Source organism: Ambystoma mexicanum, chromosome 7q, assembly GCF_040938575.1.
Source record: "Ambystoma mexicanum isolate Mex_15411 chromosome 7q, UKY_AmexF1_1, whole genome shotgun sequence".
NCBI classification, from domain to species: domain Eukaryota; kingdom Metazoa; phylum Chordata; class Amphibia; order Caudata; family Ambystomatidae; genus Ambystoma; species Ambystoma mexicanum.
Window position 1 is genome coordinate 570,481,464 of NC_090941.1, and position 20,327 is coordinate 570,501,790.

Here is a 20,327-nt window from a genome sequence, read left to right on the forward strand (position 1 = left end):
GTGAATTTGATGTCTCTGGTTTACTTGTTAATTGGTTAATTACATTATTACAGTATTTTCTCTATAGAGTCTTTAATGTAAAGTGTTTGTTTCCGTGAATTGATTCGTTTTTTCTATCTTTTGGAAACAATTTAAGAAAGCGTTATTGTCATTTTCTTTCAAGATCAAATCAATATTATTTTGATCCGTTGTCACGGGCCCTTTAAAGGCGGTGGGGCCCATAGGCTGGTGGCTACTTTGCCTATTTTGCAATCTGATTACAACAATGCCTCCAGATTTAGGGGGACAGTGAGTGCATTGAAGCCTCAGAATGGCTCAGCTCAGTGGTGCTGATCTAATAGTTGGGAAGTGTGAAGAATCTTACGGATCCCTTGCTGAAACCCTGCCTAAAGTCTCCTCCCAGGTGGCCAGGGAAAGGCAGACGCTTCCAGGTTCTGACCTTGGGGGTGGTGTACTGCGGGAGGATCACCTGGGAGAAGACAGGGCCCAGGGCGGCGAGCAGATCCCGTAGGATGAGATGCGGTTTTTGTCCCCTTAAAGAAAGAGCATTTCTGGGTTGCCAAAACAGGTAATGGCATATTGTCATGAGGAAGGATAGCTCAGGGGCAACCCGTTTGTCTTGGAAGCAAGACAACGCAGCGCAAAACAGGTTTGAATCCCGATCCCGCGCTTAGAAACCACTCGCTGGTATTAAGCGCACTGTAAAAGAACAATTATAATTATAATGTCCCTGACCCACATATAAGATCTGTGCCCCAGGGATCAAGTTATGTTAAATCTGAGCAAACTTTATTAACAGAAAGATCTTTCAAGGTATCTCAGAATAAACACCCTCTTTACCTCCAAAGGTATAATGTAAAAGGATCTAGAGAAAATGCCTTAAATCCAATGTCTTCCTCTGTAACAACCAATCCTAACAGTCCATCTTTTAATGAGTTTAAGTGAAATAAATCTACCTGTAAAAGTAACTAAATTGTTAAAAGAGCTAACTTTGGTGAAGGGGACTACAAATCCCGTAATCCCAGGAGTACTGGGATGAGGAAGAGGGCTGAAGAGGCATGCTATAGCAGTAGTTAGGCAATTAAGCCTAACAGCCCATACCTGAAGGAACCTGGGCGGAATAAAAGGCCCTCTCAGGAGCAGGCAATTGAAAGGAGCTGGAACTGTGACTGGAATGCGAGCTGTAGCAGTAGTCGCCGAAGGAAGAAGGCACAAGGCTGGCAAATTAAGCAGAAGTGGGAGAACAAGAGGGACGCCAGAACGTGGAGACAGCAGATTTCACCTGCTTGTTCTGAGAGTGCCCTGTTCTTCCAAACTCTGAAGTGCAGAACCTGCACAGCAGAAGGCGTGCAGGAGAGCTGTCTTTCCCCATGTCAGCCTGATTGCTGTGGTTGACTAGCAGTGGACGTGCTGGAGACCGGGGATGAGGAGCAGTTGTCAAGCTGTGGATCCCAGGAGCGAGAGGGGCTCCATGAACATGTGGCAGGACCGGAGACAACTTCCCAGTGATAGGGTGTGGGTCCCTTAGAAGCCGTAGAAGTTGTGGCAGAAGTCGTGGAAGCAGTACGATCCACAGAGCAAGTGTGAATGAAGCCGGTGAGTGAAGTACAGCGTTCTAATACCTTGCGTGAGCATTGCCGGAAATCGTGTCCAGTTCCCTATTCACTTGCGTATGGTTTAAAGCGAGTAGAAGTTGTTAGTTGAAGTTGTGATACCTGAACAAAGCAAATGTAGCACTCACATAGAATATGAAAGTCCTTTTACTCGCGTGAAAAGCAAATGCTGCTTAAATCCATTGTTCAACCCTTAAAAGGCTGTTACTGTCTGAAGGAGTGGTTGCATGTCACTAATTTGGAAGCATGAACGTTGTAAAGACCATTATTGAAAACTTAACCTAGACAATACCATTGATGAAACCTTTAACTTGGAAAAACTACATCAAGGAGTGGTCGCATGTGGCTAATTGTGATTCCCAAAGGAAGACTGAACTCTCTCCTTCACTTTCATACTTGAATACAATTCAATACCAATCGTAAAACTTTGAAAACTACATTAAGAAGTGGTTGTGTGTGCCTAATTGTGATTCCTAAGGAAAAACTGAACTCTATTGTTTGTTTTAACGTGGCATTGCATATATAAGAAGTTAAAGTGTATATATATACTGAAGACGAGAACAAGCATTGCCCAAGCCAAGAGCCTCCCCATATTAAAAGTGAAACGAGCCTTTGTCAGAGTTAAGAAATCTAACTGTTCCTGTGAAGTTAATAACAGCTCAACTAACCTAAGATACATATGTGTAACTGTAAGTGTTACCTGAAGCTAAGAGGATGGCACCAAGGCTTCTGGATAATTACTTGGGCTGAGACAGTTGGGGAAGGGAAACTAGCTGCTTGTAAAGACCATTTTGAAGTTGACACAATCTGTAGTGCCAGAGACTGCGGAAGTCAGAGAGGTCTTAAAGGCAAACCCAGGTTGCTATTGTGGCAGACAGACAAGAGAGGTAAAGATGCTGCCCCTTTTGAAGATAGATATTCAAATGAAGAGTTCCTTGCCTACTTAAGGTGTTGAAGTACTTAAAAGTGTATCTTGTCAAAGCCTGTCTAGAAGTTCAAATCACTGAAGCTATTGCAATAGTCCAAAGTACTGAAGCTGTTGGGGCATATCGGGTTGTCAGTAGAGGCAACATTGTAGTAGTCTAAACAAATTGGAGTACTGTGAGATAAAGGTGACTGTTCTCATAGTGAATCAAGTGAAGTGAAGTTGTTGAAGTGATACAGCAGCTCTGAGAAGTCATCCTGACAAATATACTATTGTGAATTCTAAAACTTTAACTAAGGAAATACTATCTGTTAATCAAGAACTATGTATCACTGAACGTTGTGGATATTGCATTTCTTTTTGAACTGTGGCAAATCTTCTTGAAGAGGTAACAAAGCATTGTGGCAGGGATTACCATTGGTGCTATTTAGTGGAAGTGGAAAGTGGCTATTTCACCAAGGAGAAGACATTTGCTATTATTGGAACTTTGGTTAACAAACATTTACTTTGAGCTATTAAGAACTGATTTGAGACTTGTTTTATTGGGTTGAACATTAGCAGAATTGAATTTGATTCCTGGGGAAGGGAAATTACACAGGACATAAGAAGGCTATTTAGAAACTGTGAATGTTGTTCATGTGATGTTGTATTGCCATATATTTTCTCTGTATATGTACTGCTTAGTGTGAGGGCCATTTAGCCTCGATTAGAGTGTTTCCCCTTAGCTTTGCTTAGGCAGGAAATCCTCAGCAGAGTAGGGATAGTGAGGCATTTTTTATCACATTTTGAGAATAAAATGACATGTTTTGATAAATCGTCAAACAGTTGTCCGCCTCGCATTAATCACCCCTCACAGAAGCAATGCACCAAGAGCATGCATGTAATGTTGCAGTCTGAATCAAAGCATACTAATGTATAGTTATTCTCTTCCCAGCATTACAACACTCCCTCTCATGCTACATGATGCTTGTTTGTTCGAGAAACTTGACATGTGAAATGCCTATCATCCAGCGAAGTTACACAAGCAGTCGAGTCATGTGAATGCGGTCATCACTCCTTATGGCACTTATCAATATATCTGCATGCCTTTTGGATTATTTTCTGCACCCTCCATGTTCTAGAGGCCATTGGACAGAAGCCTATGAGGCACAGGACACGTCTTATGTTTCCAAGATGATATACTCCTATATGGCAGAACCAGAAAAGAACACAACATGACATCACATGAAGTCCTCTCCAAACTGCAAGAAACTGGTGTAAAAGTCAAGAAAGAACAACCATTGGCAATGCCAACAGTTTGGGATTTAAATTTTTGTTTTGTGTAGGCATGGCAATAACAGTGGTATTAAAGGATAGTTCCGGGACTTTTTTTTTATTGTGCCTACGGTTCGGCCATGTGTTTTTAAGCATAAATCGGTAGATCGTAGAAAACTTTCCTATGGACCTTACTCGACTTTTCGTCCATTAACGCACTCGAAATCAGCCGCCATTTTCTGATAATCCTATCATTTCCCCCCATCGACCTGGCTCACCTGCTTTTGCGGCACTAAATCAAATCCCCCGCCCCTGAAACAGACTTTATCAAAACATTCATATTCCCCGCCTCTATCCGTGACGTGACTGTGCTGCGTAGGCAAACGCGCCCAGGCGTCTTCTGCGCGACTCCACACAGAACCCGGAAACCAACACAGATCAGCTCACAACACAGCGCGCCACAATTCGGAATATGAAACTGTACTTTTAAATCAAACCGCAAGATTGTAAATTTGGTAAAGTACATTTATTTGACATCAAATGTTTAGAGAATATTCAGCGATTTGCATTTTTCTTTGCTCTCGATCCAAAATAGTTCGTCTTGAGGCAAGCGATGTTCGTGTGCAGTACACAGGGTGTTGGTTTACGATAAAATAAGCTCTTCGGTCGCACTGATAATCGCATGGCTGTTCCAACAACGAGGCACTAGGCCACCACAACGGTCTGTATGTTGCATCTAGCCGTTAGTACCGCGTAAGGGCATACTTGTACTTGCCGATCGTCCCATAAAATGGTCAGGGTGGTAACGTTGTTCACGCGGAGAAGCAACTGGCGGTTGTAAAAGCCATCCGCCGGTGTCTGGTACTCGTGACACATACAATAATGAAGGATGTACCTGTTTTAAAAACATAAAAAATGAAATTAGTCTCACCATCAGATCTTTATTAAAATTATTCATTTTATATATTAGGTCGGGAAATTATTTCATAGCTAGGACAGTGCAACTGGGTATTATACGTCAAGGGGGGGCTCTAGGATACTGAGACAGTCCCCCAGTGCAGGGGTTGACAGGGAGGCAGTGCAGGTGGAGAGTGGAAGGGCCCAGGACCGAGGTCACAGACAGTGGACCAGTTGTAGCAGGGGAGAGGGAGAGAGAAAGCAGAAGCAAAGAGGAAGGTTTTGAGGTGCTTCCATAAAAGGAGATGGTTCTCCTCAAGATAGTGCGCGGTACAAAACAATATGCCACATAGAACGAACAAGTACAACTTAACCCGTCTTTAAAGCTACTGTATAGTAATTAAATTGCGGTATAAACTCATCTAAAGAGTTACTTACATTATATTTGCATTTTTCATTGTGTCTGTGCGTAGGGCAGCTCCGAAATACCACTCCTTCTATGCCGACGTTATTTCTTCTAATGAACGAACATTAAATGTCTTTCTTTTCTGAAATTATATTCATTATCGTTTCTTACGTTATTGCCCCACACCCCCAAAAAGAAGTCTTTCGGGATGGTCCCGGCCTGTCAACGTCAAATAACAATAGAACCTTATACTGAGTCGTGGGCCATTCCGGCACCCGAGCAAAAAATCAAAGCAGCTGACCTTCACTTTGAACGAGCACACATTCCTAGTTAGCTACATTCAGTGTAAGGCCATCTCACAGGACTTGAAATTTACACTCCATCTTTGCATTTTGTCTGCATGCATTTGCAGCCCCAGCGAACCATAAATACGGAGACATTCTATATTTTTTGAAAAATGATTTATATTACTGTTTGGTTTAATTTAATGCGCAAATGAACAAGGGTGGAGAGACACATTGCATGTACACTGAGCAATCACTTTAATTTACACAATACATAGCTACACATATTCAATGGGCCTGCGACATGAGGAGACTCGAGAGAACAGACAATCAAATTACAATCATTTAAACCGTGATGTGTATTTCTCAATGAGCTCTGCTTTAGGTGGACATGGAACAGAGGCAATGTTGGGTGGCAATGCAGTTGTCCCCTGCACAGGTTCGTTCACAACTCCATGTATGTGCCTATCTAGGACATCAACAATAAGTCTCTCAATAAACTCATATTGCATATCCTCAAACACTGGTTTGATCACCCATTGTTTACTTCTTTTAGTGAAGGCCTTATTGTAGTGAAGCGTCCCTAAAGTTCCGGTCGTCCTACTTTGTTGACGGCCAACATTATGGTTATGTGCCAAGACCGCTAGAAGAGTCCGATTTATCATGCCCTCCATGCCAAAATGCAATCGTTTTGGCCTGTACTTTAGGCACATATTGTGGAACACCTCCAAATCTCCTGTGTGGCAGAATTCCGTGAGTCCCCTCAAATCTCTTGTTATAGTTTTATCAAATACAATCTTTTCAATGGCTTTGTGAGTGGGTGATGAAGGAATCAACCACTTCTTCTTCCGTGCCTCCTCTGTGGACAAATGGCCATGTTCACAATTGTGGAAATGTTGGTTTGTGGTCCAGCGGTGAACGTTGCTACAGTGTAGCATTACTGACCGCCATTTTTCCAGTAGAATTTCCAACGACCCTCCACATGTTTTTGAGCTCCACCAAAGATGGTTGCTGATTGACTTGGACCACTGTGAAATATCTTGCATATCTTTTTTTTTACCTGCAGCCGACATTTTTTTATTGATTGTTTTTGCAAGATGCCAAACGTCAAATTGGTGATTTATATTTTTGTACTCTTCTCTCATTGTCTTGGCAATTGAAACGTGTCTGTCCGTGGCTATCAGGTCGATCACCATTCCCCGCGATTGTAGTTCTTGCAATGATGCTACAAAGCCAACTTTCTCCATGGCCACTGAGGATGTACTTTGTGACACCTGCACGACCACCGAACTCACAATTTTCTTACTTTCCATGTCCTGAAAGTGGTAGGTGCAGTACTTGGCTGAAAATCCTGGGCTGTCGCACTGTCCATCACCGGCTAGCCTGAACCGTTTGCCCGCGAATGTACTATCAATAGACATTTTTTCCATTCTCCAAGCTTCGCTAATGGCTGGAAATAGATAATCGGTTTGGTATTTGTAGAACTGAGTTTTCGCAATGAAATGGATTCCCACAAACTGAAAGAAAGACTCTAACTTTTTAAAACTTGAACCACTAAAAAGTGCGGCCGCTGCACAAAGTAGATTGCCTGCTGGCAGTTGCCCCAGCATGGGTTGTGCAGACCATGAGAAAGGATGATATTTTGTACAGGTGGCATGTATTTTAAGGTTAGTGCCTCGAATTGCACGAGTCACATTAATCAATGGCTCCCCACATACTTCCCCACCAACCGAATGCCCACATTTCATCCTAATAATAATATCAATCAAACAACTATCGAATACAATGAATTTGGCCTCTTTCCTTATACTGTCACTCTGCATCCCAGCTGGTTCGGCCTGTAACGTTGAGGACATGTCACTCACATGAAAGGTAGAATCTCTGATATCGTCTTCCACTATGTTCAGTGATATTGATGGTGTTTCATTGTCGTCCACTTCATTCTCTTCCATTGCAACATCTGTTCCTTCTCCGGCGATGGGTGAATAAAACAATTTCTTCAACTTTCTCGCGGTCTTAGTTTTTGCGGGTGTGGATTCTGTGAATTGATCTCCGACTGCATCCGAACTACCAGGAGGACATTCACTATCAATGGCTGGTGGTGGTATAGCTCCGTTGTCAATCACTTCATATTCTTCCCCTTGGCACGATGCATCTCCAGTCTCAAGTCCCTGCCAAAAGGTTTGACAAGCAACATCTCTCGTTCGCTTCACTGTCTGTGTAGATCTAATTCGTACACCCACTCGCAACTAGAGGACAGATTGGAAAAGGGATGTTCAGTTTAAACACAACTTACAGTATTGAACTATTAACAGTGAAAAACAACATAATATAGTGACCAGGACACTAACTTTCTTTTGCTTTCTTTTCTTTGAAACTTTCTTGCCTCGAACTTCAACATCAGGAGGCTGTTGCTCCGACTCGTGTGTGCATGTCTCCACTTCCTCTTGCGCTGCAACGACTATATTTTCATGATAAGCACATCCATCACGCACTGACGCTCCATCGACTCCCTGAAACATAGAACTTTCATTAGTATGTATAATAATATTGAAAACACAAAATGTACTTGGGGACCGATACCCACGTACATCTCAATAGCAAAACACGAATGAACGCTTTGTGTAGAACATTCAAATGACAATTATTCACGCATTGTTGATCTAGTTAGATGGAACTGTCAAGATCCATACCTCGGGCTCCTCATAGACTTCCATTGATGATATTATTGAAGATGACGCTTCAGCAACTCCCTGAAACACAGTAATTGCATTAGTATGGTTTTCTATTTTGTTAAAAAGAACATAAACTTTGTGCAGGCGTCAACGGCTCATCTAAATAGACCTGCACAAATGATCAGTTGTCTAAAATAAATAATGGATATCTAGATATGATTCGATTTGCTCGATCGTTGGAAGTGTCACCACCCAGAGATCTGCATCAACTACTAGGGGTGATGTTCTTGTAGAAGAAGCTCCGTCATCTCCCTGAAACATAGTACTTGCGTTAATAAAGAAGGAAGTATAGCGAATGTAATCACGTCATATGATTTCGCTTGATCGAACTGTCAGTATCCATACCTCGAAATGCATAAGAACATCAAGGGACGATGTAACTGCGGTGCACACTTCTGCAAGCTGTTGCGCCGACCCGTAACTGCATGCTCCCCCTTCTTCTTGGACTAATGCTCCATCGACTCCCTGAAACATAGGACTTTCATTAGTAATGAACACAATATTGAAAAAAGAAGACACATAGGAGGGCGACGACAGAAGGACATATCAATGGCTAAAAACGAAAGAAACATTGTGTGTAACAATCACGCTACAAGAATGCAAGATCTGATGATCTCCATCGATGGAACTGTCCGGAAACGTACCTCGAGCATCTGAGTGACATCAACGGTTGTCGTCAATGCGTTGGACTCCTCAGCATCTCCCTGAAAGACAGTACTTGCATTATTTTGGATAACAATAATTATAACTGAAAACAAAGACTAGAGGACGAGTACAAGGGTGTACCATTAGGTAAAATAATTACACGATAAATTAAAACTATTGATTTACATGCCTAAAACAAGTCAGTGGCAGAATAGCCAAGTAAGATTACCCGATAGGCGCTTGAAGTGGCTGATGACTGCAATAACGACACGGATGGAGAATCTTCCGCCTTCATATTGAGTGGATACATAAATGGGGAAATTATTGTTAGCTAATGCTACACACTACCGCAATGCCGAGAGATAAATACATAAACTTGACTCACCAGTGGAGGGATGTGGACGAATAGAGTGGGAATAGCGGTTGAGAGCAATTTTCGCCTCGCTCGCGGTGTGTTCTTCTTTATTAGCAATGATGTGGAGTACATGTCTGAGCTAAAGTGCCTGCTGCAGATGGGGTATCGATCACCCCTCTTGTCTGCAAAGACTTCTAGGACTCTACTTTCAAGCTCAGACGGTGGATATCCGCAATATCGGACCCATTCTCTTATCTGATCTATTGTCTTAGGGAAAACATGCATTATAATACCTTCAGATTTATTATGGGTCTTCGAAGGGCAACCGCCAATGGAACAGGCAGGCATTGTGGAAAGTTCTGAAAAGTAAAGATCAACAATTCTCTATGAATACCAATGTGTTAAAAAATTAAATGACACATAAAAGGTTCAATGCAAGGTTCGTTTTGGTTCTTGGAACTATACACGTTATTCACATGCGGATAAGTATTTGAATAACTTTTAAAAAATAGAAAAATAATTTGACTAAACTCAGAACATGTGACTAGTTCCTTGTATGTACTGTCTTGAACGAAAAGAAATTGGACGCAAAATGATTATGGTACATGGCCTTACCTTGACGAACAAACAGTTAGATGCAGGGATCAGAGTAGTTTCTTGTCGTAGAACAGGGAGCAGTTCACAGGTTGCAAACTGACGAGTTTGCTCGAAGTGGTCACGGAAGTTCACAGAGACGAAGAGCAGATAACCAGCACCTTCACGGGATGACTAGCAAAGCGCAAAGAAGTTCTCATTAGAAACATGAAGTGGGTTATAAAGAATTTGAAACAGGGGTGTGTTTGTGAATGAATGACGTGTATATGTCGTGGCATTATGCGGTTTGCAGGGGGGCGTCCAGCGTGAGGGGGGATGCTTGGCAGGAGACACGGGGTCTGGAGGTAGACATGGGAACAACAACCCATGCTCTATAGACCACTTTGAAGTGTACATGGTCTTTGGCACCTCTTGGCCTTTATCGCTCCCTGACAGCTCCACTTGCCAGCACAAGTACCCCGGTGCGAACTGCCTTTGATAGGGCGGGGGGGGTGGATTGGGGCGGTGGTCGTGCAGACAAGACACAGGAAGACTCGTGAATGGAGACACACTTATGTGGATTGCAGGGGGGCGTCCAGCGTGAGGGGGGATGCTTGGCAGGAGACACGGGGTCTGGAGGTAGACATGGGAACAACAACCCATGCTCTATAGACCACTTTGAAGTGTACATGGTCTTTGGCACCTCTTGGCCTTTATCGCTCCCTGACAGCTCCACTTGCCAGCACAAGTACCCCGGTGCGAACTGCCTTTGATAGGGCGGGGGGGTAGATTGGGGCGGTGGTCGTGCAGACAAGACACAGGAAGACTCGTGAATGGAGACACACTTATGTGGATTGCAGGGGGGCGTCCAGCGTGAGGGGGGATGCTTGGCAGGAGACACGGGGTCTGGAGGTAGACATGGGAACAACAACCCATGCTCTATAGACCACTTTGAAGTGTACATGGTCTTTGGCACCTCTTGGCCTTTATCGCTCCCTGACAGCTCCACTTGCCAGCGCAAGTACCCCGGTGCGAACTGCCTTTGATAGGGCGGGGGGGTGGATTGGGGCGGTGGTCGTGCAGACAAGACACAGGAAGACTCGTGAATGGAGACACACTTATGTGGATTGCAGGGGGGCGTCCAGCGTGAGGGGGGATGCTTGGCAGGAGACACGGGGTCTGGAGGTAGACATGGGAACAACAACCCATGCTCTATAGACCACTTTGAAGTGTACATGGTCTTTGGCACCTCTTGGCCTTTATCGCTCCCTGACAGCTCCACTTGCCAGCGCAAGTACCCCGGTGCGAACTGCCTTTGATAGGGCGGGGGGGTGGATTGGGGCGGTGGTCGTGCAGACAAGACTCGTTTGCCGCAGGGCCTCACCAAGGAGAGGCCATCTAACTGCATGTAAGAGGCAAGCTGCAGGATCTAGTACATGGAAGGCAGGGGGGTGAGTTTATAAATACCTCACCCTCCCAGGAGAATATATGGGTGCAGTTCACCCTGGAGACCCTGGATGCCTAGGCAGTTAGTCAGCAGCAGGCTGGCCTGTGGTGGCAAGGCGGCACGGGCCAGAGGGGGTCATCTCTGTACCCGGTGCCCAAAAGGATGATTTATTATGATCAACCATATTGATTATTTACCTATAACCATGTTTTGTATCAATAAAATCCAATGGCCTTTTATTGCCAACGCTTGAACAAAGTGGTGTGGTAAGTATTTTTGGGGGAGGAGGCAAGGCCGGGAGGCTTGATGCCAACCCGCAGAATAACATATGTATGTCTGCTGCATATGGGTTCAACGGTTATGTGGATTGAAGGTGGGCGGCCAGCGTGAGGGAGGATGCTGGCCGGAGACATGTGGTGTGACAAGACAAGGCACAGGAAGACTATTCAATGGAGACACACTAGATTCATTTAAAAAATCAAAACAACCATTGTTAAAATATGTGTTGGGTTTTATTTTAGATCTTAATTTCAATTGAACATAAATAATAAACATTACACATTGTAAAGTTCCGGTTGCAGCACATCCAGGGAAAATCTGCGGTATTGTCCACTGTCGCTGGGGAAATGTTGTCTAATGGCAAGTACCGCACAGGCAGGTATTACTCTCCGAACGCGGTGTCCGAGCCTCCCGTGAAGCCACCAAGTGAAGCAACGATAGGCCACCAGCCTGTACCACCTGTGAAAATGAAAGATGCAAACTGTATTAAAATGACAAAACTTTCTTATCACTGTCGATTCAGGTAAAAAATGTCATTCTGCTTTGAAAAAAATTCTATCTAGAAAATGCACAATATGGAACCAATTTACATGCATTCGAATGATATGTAGATGTAATTTTATATGTGGGAGACGACCATGAAATAGTAGTGGCATCACTGACATCACAACCAGAGTATACGTACTCGTTACTCGGATTACGCGGACGAACAGTGCCGCGAAGTTCGTGCATAAGCACCATCATCATCCTCAACACGGTCCGTGAGAGGCAGGCTTCCCTGAACTCTGGCAGCTCGGTGATGCATTGCGGACTTGGCTCGCCTTCCGAAATGTAGGCCAAGCACCCGGAATTTTCACGGCAGCAGCAGTTCTCCTCCTCAGTTGGCATTAGCTTGCACTGATTGCACGTGCACCAGGTGGAGACGCCGTCCATGCGACATGGTCCAGGCTCTTCATCCGTTGACTGGTCCTCCCAACTGCCGTCCGAATCCCCATCGTTTTCGCGTGCTTGCCTTTCCAGTAGTTCTTCCTCGGTGTACTCGGGCTCGTACATATACGGCATTATTGTAGCCATTGTGTGGTAAAGAAAGTAAAATAATTTACAGAGATGGTACAGGTGTTCACAAGGCCTAGAAGCGGCGAAGGTAGCTGACCAGAGCACAGAAACGAGTCACAGAATACTCAAAGTAACACAGAGAGAGTAATGGAATCGAAAATCTGCTGCTGTGTGTTGTGAAACGGTGTGTTTATACTTATTGAGGAAAGAGGCGTCCTGCCATTTCCATGGCGACACTTCATTAGCTGAGGCGCAGCGATTGTTGACACGAAACGTGCTTTGGCGTTGGGAAATGGGCGGTACGCGTCTGCTGATGTCAGGCTCAGGGGCGGGGGATTTGATTTAGTGCCGCAAAAGCAGGTGAGCCAGGTCGATGGGGGGAAATGATAGGATTATCAGAAAATGGCGGCTGATTTCGAGTGCGTTAATGGACGAAAAGTCGGGTAAGGTCCATAGGAAAGTTTTCTACGATCAACCGATTTATGCTTAAAAACACATGGCCGAACCGTAGGGACAATAAAAAAAAAGTCCCGGAACTATCCTTTAACTGGCCATAGATGGTAGCAGGTGCAAAATGGTGCAGGTATCTGGGCATCTAATAGCAGTGCCTCTCAAATGCCTAATACTTGTACACAAGCCAAAATTGTTGGCTTTGCCAATGTTTGTTTTTTGACAGGGCTTCAGTGAAGGGCACGTAGAGTGCTTATAAATCGAGTGGCTGAAGTAATACATGGTTAAGACATTTTATTACACCAGTAATGCATTTACAACTCTAATTAAGTCATTAACTCTCAGCAGACTGCTATGAAAAAACACTGACAGGCCCTTCAAGTCAAAGTATGATGGTAAGGCTTGAATAAAGCGAGCTCAAAGAGTTCCCATGAGGAGGTGTTTTGGGCTGGGAGGAGTAGGAACTGGGTTGGAATGGCCTTAGGTATTAGCATGGCCATGGACAGTCAATGGGTGGGAAAATAACCAAACATTACCTACAGGCTGTGTGTCCCTCCTCATATGCCATTTCTCCCTATCTGTATTATTATGCAATAGTTTCTGCTTATAGGTGTGTTAAGTGACATCTAATAGCCCAAACTAAAAATATGGGACCAAGTACCGTCGAGCAATTAGTGTACCCCATCACCGACAGACACACACACCCTAAAAGGAATCAACCAAGTCTAGAAACCATTGAGCAAAGAAGAACTGAGGTCTTTACTAGGTCTGACGAAGCATTATGCTTTGTTCCATCGTTTACAAAACATACTAAGAATATGCATCTATTAATCAAGAAATAAAGTGACTTTGTCTAGATGAAAGGGGAAGACGTGTAAAAGTGTGCTACCAACGCACCATGCCTGAGATCATTTAACCCCACTTGGACTAGATACATCATGAAGGATGTGAGTGCATATGGGTTGGGTACCATCCTTGCCCACAAGAAAGTAAGTCAGGAGAGAGAAGGTACCTTCCCCTCAAAAACCTTAACCCCATCCGAAAAGAACTACTCCATTACTGAGAAGGTGTTACTCGCAAGTGTAGTTACTCTACTCAGCCCAGGGGAGACAGAAGTATCTACACCTGAAATTGCTCCCCTTGCAGTGAAACATGAAGTGTACTTGTTCCATATTCTGTATATTACAAGATGGGCAAACAGTCAGCAGATTGTCCTGGTTACCAGTGACAGTTGGAAACGATGGTATGTTTATAACATGAGCATGCATAGTGCCCCCCCCCCCTTCTTAACAGGAGAATTCAATGTGGCCTCCATTGATGGCATATATGCTGATGCAGGAAGTGTTCTTTCTGACTTGGAACACACTAAAACCATTTTCCATGATCAAACGCACGCTTAAGAGCATTCACTTCATAGACGAAAGGGCTCTCCCCACATGAAAAACGCTTTTTAGAAATGCCCCTTGAACTGACTTTAGTCAATGGCATCCTATTCAGAGGCGAAAAGACCCTCCCTCCACAAGCTCCGCGAGTTACTGTCATAGACAGAGTACATCAAGGACACTTGGGCACAAATGGACTAAGACGCGTAACACTCCTTGCCATGATATGATATATCTGTGCAGATAGTGAAAAGGGACTCAAAGTTCATCCCGCAAAGCTGACCAATCAGACATCTCCTCTTGGACTGCATAGGTTTGGAGAAGGAAAGACTGACTCACATGCTACATCTGTTCAAGGACATATTTCACTATGACGAGGAGGTCTGGTTAAACCGTCTAATGGAGGGAGAGGGAACACATGAGTGTATTGTGGTAACACAATTTTTGCTGAACATTGACTTTATGAAAGCTTAAAGTTAACTGTTATATCCTGTGTTTACCTCAATTCTCTCTTCTTTTTTTCCAGCTTTTTTTCCAGCCTAGGATTGTGGCTGTCTCTTTTGCGTTTACATGAAGGATGTAAGATTTTTTGTAAAAGAATGTGAAAACATTTTAATATAAAAATAAAAAAATAAAAAAAGCTGACCAATGTAGAAGTACCAGACACTCGGTGGAAAAAGATTGGAATGGACTTCATAGAACCGCCGGAGTCATTAGACTATGATTAATTTCAGCTATGGTATAGTCATGATTGACTAGCTCGCAAAATTGACAGAATTGCCTTGTGTAGCGGGCATAACCACCTGTACTGTGACAGAAGTCATGAATTTCTTCGAGCATGGAGGAATTCCACAACAAATAGTAACAGACACTGGAGTGCAAGTTATATTGAATAAAATGTGATGATTCTTACAAACGCATAACATTGAACAGTGCAAAGTCACCCAGCCCCACCACTCAGCCAATTTGCGTACCTTAAATATGGACCCGATAAAAAAAAAGCCTTGGAAGCAAGGGGATCCACATTGCATTGCTCCTACTTCAACCCCGGGAATAGCTCCCTTCCAGGCCCTGAGAGGGCAATGTGCTTCTCCAACACTACTACCTCCACGGTTACGTAATGTCAGAGAAGACAAAACGATAGACTTAGGGCACATGACCAAAGCCAATCATCCCGAAGAAGAGATCAGGATCTCCCATGATAGGACATTCTGAGATGAGAATGATAGAAATGGATCATAGGAAAGCAGTCCAGAAGAAGCCGATCATTCCCAGAATACGATACCTGAGGGGTTAGCTGTGTCAGCACTAACTGGTGACACTAGGAATGTATGCACCCCACAGAAGGAAAAGCAGAGACCTTCTCTAAGAGAACCCCTGAGAGACTACAAGCTTGTGAGGCCAAGCAGAACAGCTGGTACAAAGATTATCAGTTAAAGGTTCAACAAGTGAGAGTGGGAGGAATGTGATGTTCTAGTCTTGAGTGAGGGTGAGATTTGGCAGTACACTTGTGCGGGATTAAAAACCAGACGTGCGTGTCATGTATGGAGTGAGGGCACTCGGAGGAGAGATACGGAAGGAAGCAGAGGTGCGTTCCTCCATGCCTATGCTGATAGCTCCCAGTACAAACCCTGGAAGATATAGATAGTGTTACAGGTAGTAATGATTACGCTTGAACATCCGTAAATTCTAAGAGCTTCCATTCTGTTGGTTTAGTAAACACTGCAGCAGTCTACTCAAAACTTTTTTCTAAACAGACATAATTGAAGTGACAACTGGAAGCTCAAGCATCTTGCTGGTGTGTAGCATTTCAAGGGACCATCACTAAGTTGCCGCAATTCCCAGTGGCTCTGTCAGTATTTTGTGTTCCTTTCTGTTCGTCTGCAATTCAAAATCATTTGCAGCACACATGCTGTGCCTGGGTCCAGCAGCCAGATTACAGGATCTTTGCACGCACAAAGTTGCATGCTATTAGCACTAGGGCAAAGATTGCCCTATTTTTAAAAACACTGACATATTAGAAACCCACCGCACCATGACAAGTGCAGTTTGACCTGGAATAAGCACCAAGGCAAAAATTGCCCTAATGCAAAAAAGATATATTTTCCTTGCGTTTTTGCACCAGGGAACAGTTTGCCCTAGTGCTAATATGGAATGGTATTAGCAACACGGCACACTTTTCCCTGGTGCAAAAATGCAGTGAAAATGTATCTTTTTTGCTTTACTGTAAATGTTGCCCTGTTGTGTAAACTATCTCCTTGCTTATCACCTGCACTTGCGCGATCTCAATGTCACCTGGCCTTGTAAAATCGTTGCCTCTGTCTTGCCTCTGTACCCCACCTTGCCTCGTCGCCCCTGGAAACACTTGTGTATAGGCGCGTTATAAATGGCATATTATATCATTTCATATCATGCCAAACTGCACTTGTCATGGTGCAGTGATTTACAAATATGTTCCAGTGTTTTTACAAACAGGGCAAACTTTGCCTCAGTGCTAATACCATGCAACTGTGCACCTGCACCAGTGCAACATTTCTGTAATCTGACCCAGGGTAGCCAGATTATCCAAGCTTTGCAAAAAAAAGCAGAGCAAATGAATTTAGCAACAAATATTTGCATTATCAAAAAATGTATTAACAAGGGCAAACCCGAAACAGACTGTTTCTTGTTTACTATGCTTTTTTGAGTAACAAGAGAAGAAATGTAGTAAATTGATCTATGTTTATGTTATGCAGGAAACATACTACAAAAAGTCTGGTTTATTTTTGCCCTATTGCAAACGTTTTTGGATAGCAAATAGTTTGTTCCGTTCTGGATAATCAAAGCATTTTGCTCACTTTTCTGAACTGGTGCAAATGATAGATAATCTGGCCCCATTGCTCTAGACCCAACCAAATGTATAATGTGATCTGACTACACAGAAAATACACAGCACACATTAAACTCTCTCTTGAAACTTCGAACAACCTTTGTCACAATTACTCAAATTAAAGTCAGTCTTTTTAGATTAATTCAGACGGTTTAAAGGTTTAAATATCCTCAAGGGACTGGAACCTGAACGCTGAATATCGCTGCAGAAGGTCTTTAACCAAATAGCTTTCCCAATGCATGTCCTTCAGGTTAAATACAGGTCTCTGTAGCTGCTTTCAAACCCAATGGGCCTGATTCATGGGAGTGTTTTACAATGGCGCAATCCCATGGCAAAATGTTCCGTGAATCAGGCCCAATGACTCTTGGTACGGGAACAGGCATCTTGCAGGTTACACACATAATTCTGCAGCAGGTGCTGAACTTTCCAAGCATTGTTGCAGGTATTGCATAATGTCTTCTGCAGGTAACATACAAATCTCTGCAGCAGGCACGAACCCACTGAGCTGTCTTACTTTTATTGCAATATGTGCACTGCGGCTTGCATACAGATCCCTGCAGCGGGTTCTAAAATGACCTTTGTACTGGAATTGATTTCTCTCCTGCAGGTAACACATAGATCTCTGCAATAGGATTTCAACCCACTGAGCTTTCTTACAGATAATGAAACATGTGTTTTCAGCAGGGTCTAAAGCCGCTGAGATGTCTTACTGCCATTAGATAATGTGTTCTGCAGGTCATCTACCAATCTCTGCATGAAGGGCTAAACACACCGACCTTTCTTTTTGTTATGGCAACAGGCAGGGACGTCATTTGTGGGTTACCCAGGTCACACCTGCGACCCTGAGGTCTCCCTTGCTACCCCTATTTTTTGTAATTATTTTTTTAAAATGTGTTTAACAAATTTGAAGCTCATGGGTTGTTGCCAGTGCCATGTGGCTATTTGTTTCAAGAGTGGCTAGCTTTCCTGTTCAGGCTTCTTATAAAAACAAGCATTGACAAATCCAACAGTATTTGCTTGTGTATAAGTGTCAGGCCTGTGCCCGGCACTGCTAGTAGATGCTGAAGCACTTGCGCCTGCTACCATCAATGGTCAGTTTATACTACTACATAGTGCTGGCAAGTGCCTTTCCCATGCCTACACAAAAGCCTGAACTGTTGGCATTGCCAGTGCGTGTTTCTCTCCTTTGCAAAAATCTCTTTGTTTCACAGTAGAAACTGTATATTAGCGTGCTGTTTCATCAAGAGAATATATGTCGATTGCTAGCTTTCATTCGCTTATATAAAGATAACTGAATGGTTGATGCACTTTGTGTAGTTTCATTAAGTCCGATGGTTTGCTGATTCATTGTATATACAGTTTCAGTGAATGCCTCATGACACTTAAAGCTCAATTATATCTATAACAGGTCAAATAGTGCAGGTCTGTTTGCTTTGAAAAAGTGCTGGGGCATAAAACATGTTGGTATATTTCAGGGTCAAGAAAATGAATGATTGTTATAAGGAAGAGCCATATTTCAGGTTACTGTACATTAATTGTACTAACAATGTAAATTGGCTCTTTTTAAAACATTTACAATGCTCATTTCTAATGATTACTTCCAGTATATTTTAATAATAACGTTGAGCATAGCATATTATCATAACCTCAAATAGCCAGAAGCAATTTTTCCTATAAAATTACTTTTGCAGTATGACATAGGCAACTTTAACATCACATTAATTTCATAAAATAACATATTTGTTGGCATATTCCATAGAATAGTCATGCAGAACCTTTTCTTGGGAGACTATGGTGTCTTACCTTAGTAAAAGTCCTGAAGCATAGCATGCAGGTTTATTACACAGTCACAGGGAGCCTACACTCACCTGACTTGTGAGACTGAAAGTTCCATTAATGAAGCCAGACCTAATGTCATCATTGCTTTATTGACAGTATTGCACTCATCGCATTTTTTTCTACGTATCAATGTCAAACATGTACATTTGTTTGGAATAGGGCAGTCCCTGCTTGCTTTTTTAAAAAAATGTTGGGGAACTGTAGCCATGTGTTTCCCTTTTTTAAAATTCGGGACTGCAACTACCAGAATGCAACGAAAGTAAACCAGCCATTGACTGTCATGTTCTGAATGAGATGATCAGCAGGTCATGAAAAAATGAAGTGACTGATGCTGAAAAAAGTGCAGACTCGAAACTGTTACCAACAGACATTGTGACTAACAGCACTTTCCGTGTATCACTTTACAGCTCTCAATGGGAGATTTCCCCTCAATACTTTCATATCAAATTAAATGGGAAATATTAACAATTTGCCAAACACACTGTGCAGCCCTTACTCGCGGTGTCTTTTCTTAACAGCAGCAGCAGCCTTTTTTCCTTCACATGACCTGGTACATAAAATCTACATGCTGACTTTCATTTGACCTAAAAAAAAAAAACACCACACGAAGTGGTGAAGAAAGGCAGACAGGCTGCAACATTCCTCCCTGGTGGGCACTTGGCCATCTCTGATGCACAAGGTTAACGAGGGCAAGAAGACACTCCTGAGAAATCTGTGAAGCGGCTGAATACCCGCGCAGAGCATTACAACAATCCCCAATCATCTAACGCAGGTGACGCAATGGGACTGGAGATAATCGCATGGAATGCGTAAACGGACCAACCAACAGCCTACTCATTCCATATGTGCAGAGACACACACACACACACACACACACACGTGCAGAGGAAATCAGGGGTCAGCGACACACGTGCAGAGGAAATCAGGGGTCAGCGAAAAGACTGCAAGTCAAGGTAGCCATGCATGTGAGTAGTCCCTGGAACAAGTTAGGATTTACGCTATGCATAGCATTGGGAAGAAACATTTAGCTGAAATGATACATGATGGATCACTGGTTCCAGCATGCAAACCATTTGGAATTCATAATACATCCAGGCTGGTAAATAAACACTAAAATCCTTACCTAGCTTGCATGCTGAATAAAAGGCCTGACCTGCATAAACAAACAGATTGGAGAACCACTGACATCACTCACTGCACAGCCAATCAGGTGATCCTTACACCAAAAACTCTACACCAATCCCCGACAAGTCACTAGATGTACATTTTCACAGCCATTTTAAACCAAAACGTAACTATTACACTACTTTGTTTATTG

General features: G+C 43.2%; 1 protein-coding gene across 7 annotated transcripts in view; it reads right to left on the reverse strand.

Annotated features, from left to right (window-relative positions):
* LOC138528452 (fibrinogen-like protein 1) overlaps positions 1 to 20,327 on the reverse strand; it is a 285,943-nt gene that overhangs the window by 226,213 nt on the left and 39,403 nt on the right. For 2 of the 7 annotated variants that reach the window (XM_069640086.1, XM_069640090.1), the window contains exon 2: positions 20,133 to 20,162. The exons of the other annotated variants lie outside the window; for them this stretch is intronic. The gene's annotated coding sequence lies outside the window, so the exon portion shown is untranslated. The remainder of the gene's footprint in view (positions 1 to 20,132; positions 20,163 to 20,327) is intronic. 7 annotated transcript variants of the gene reach the window in all.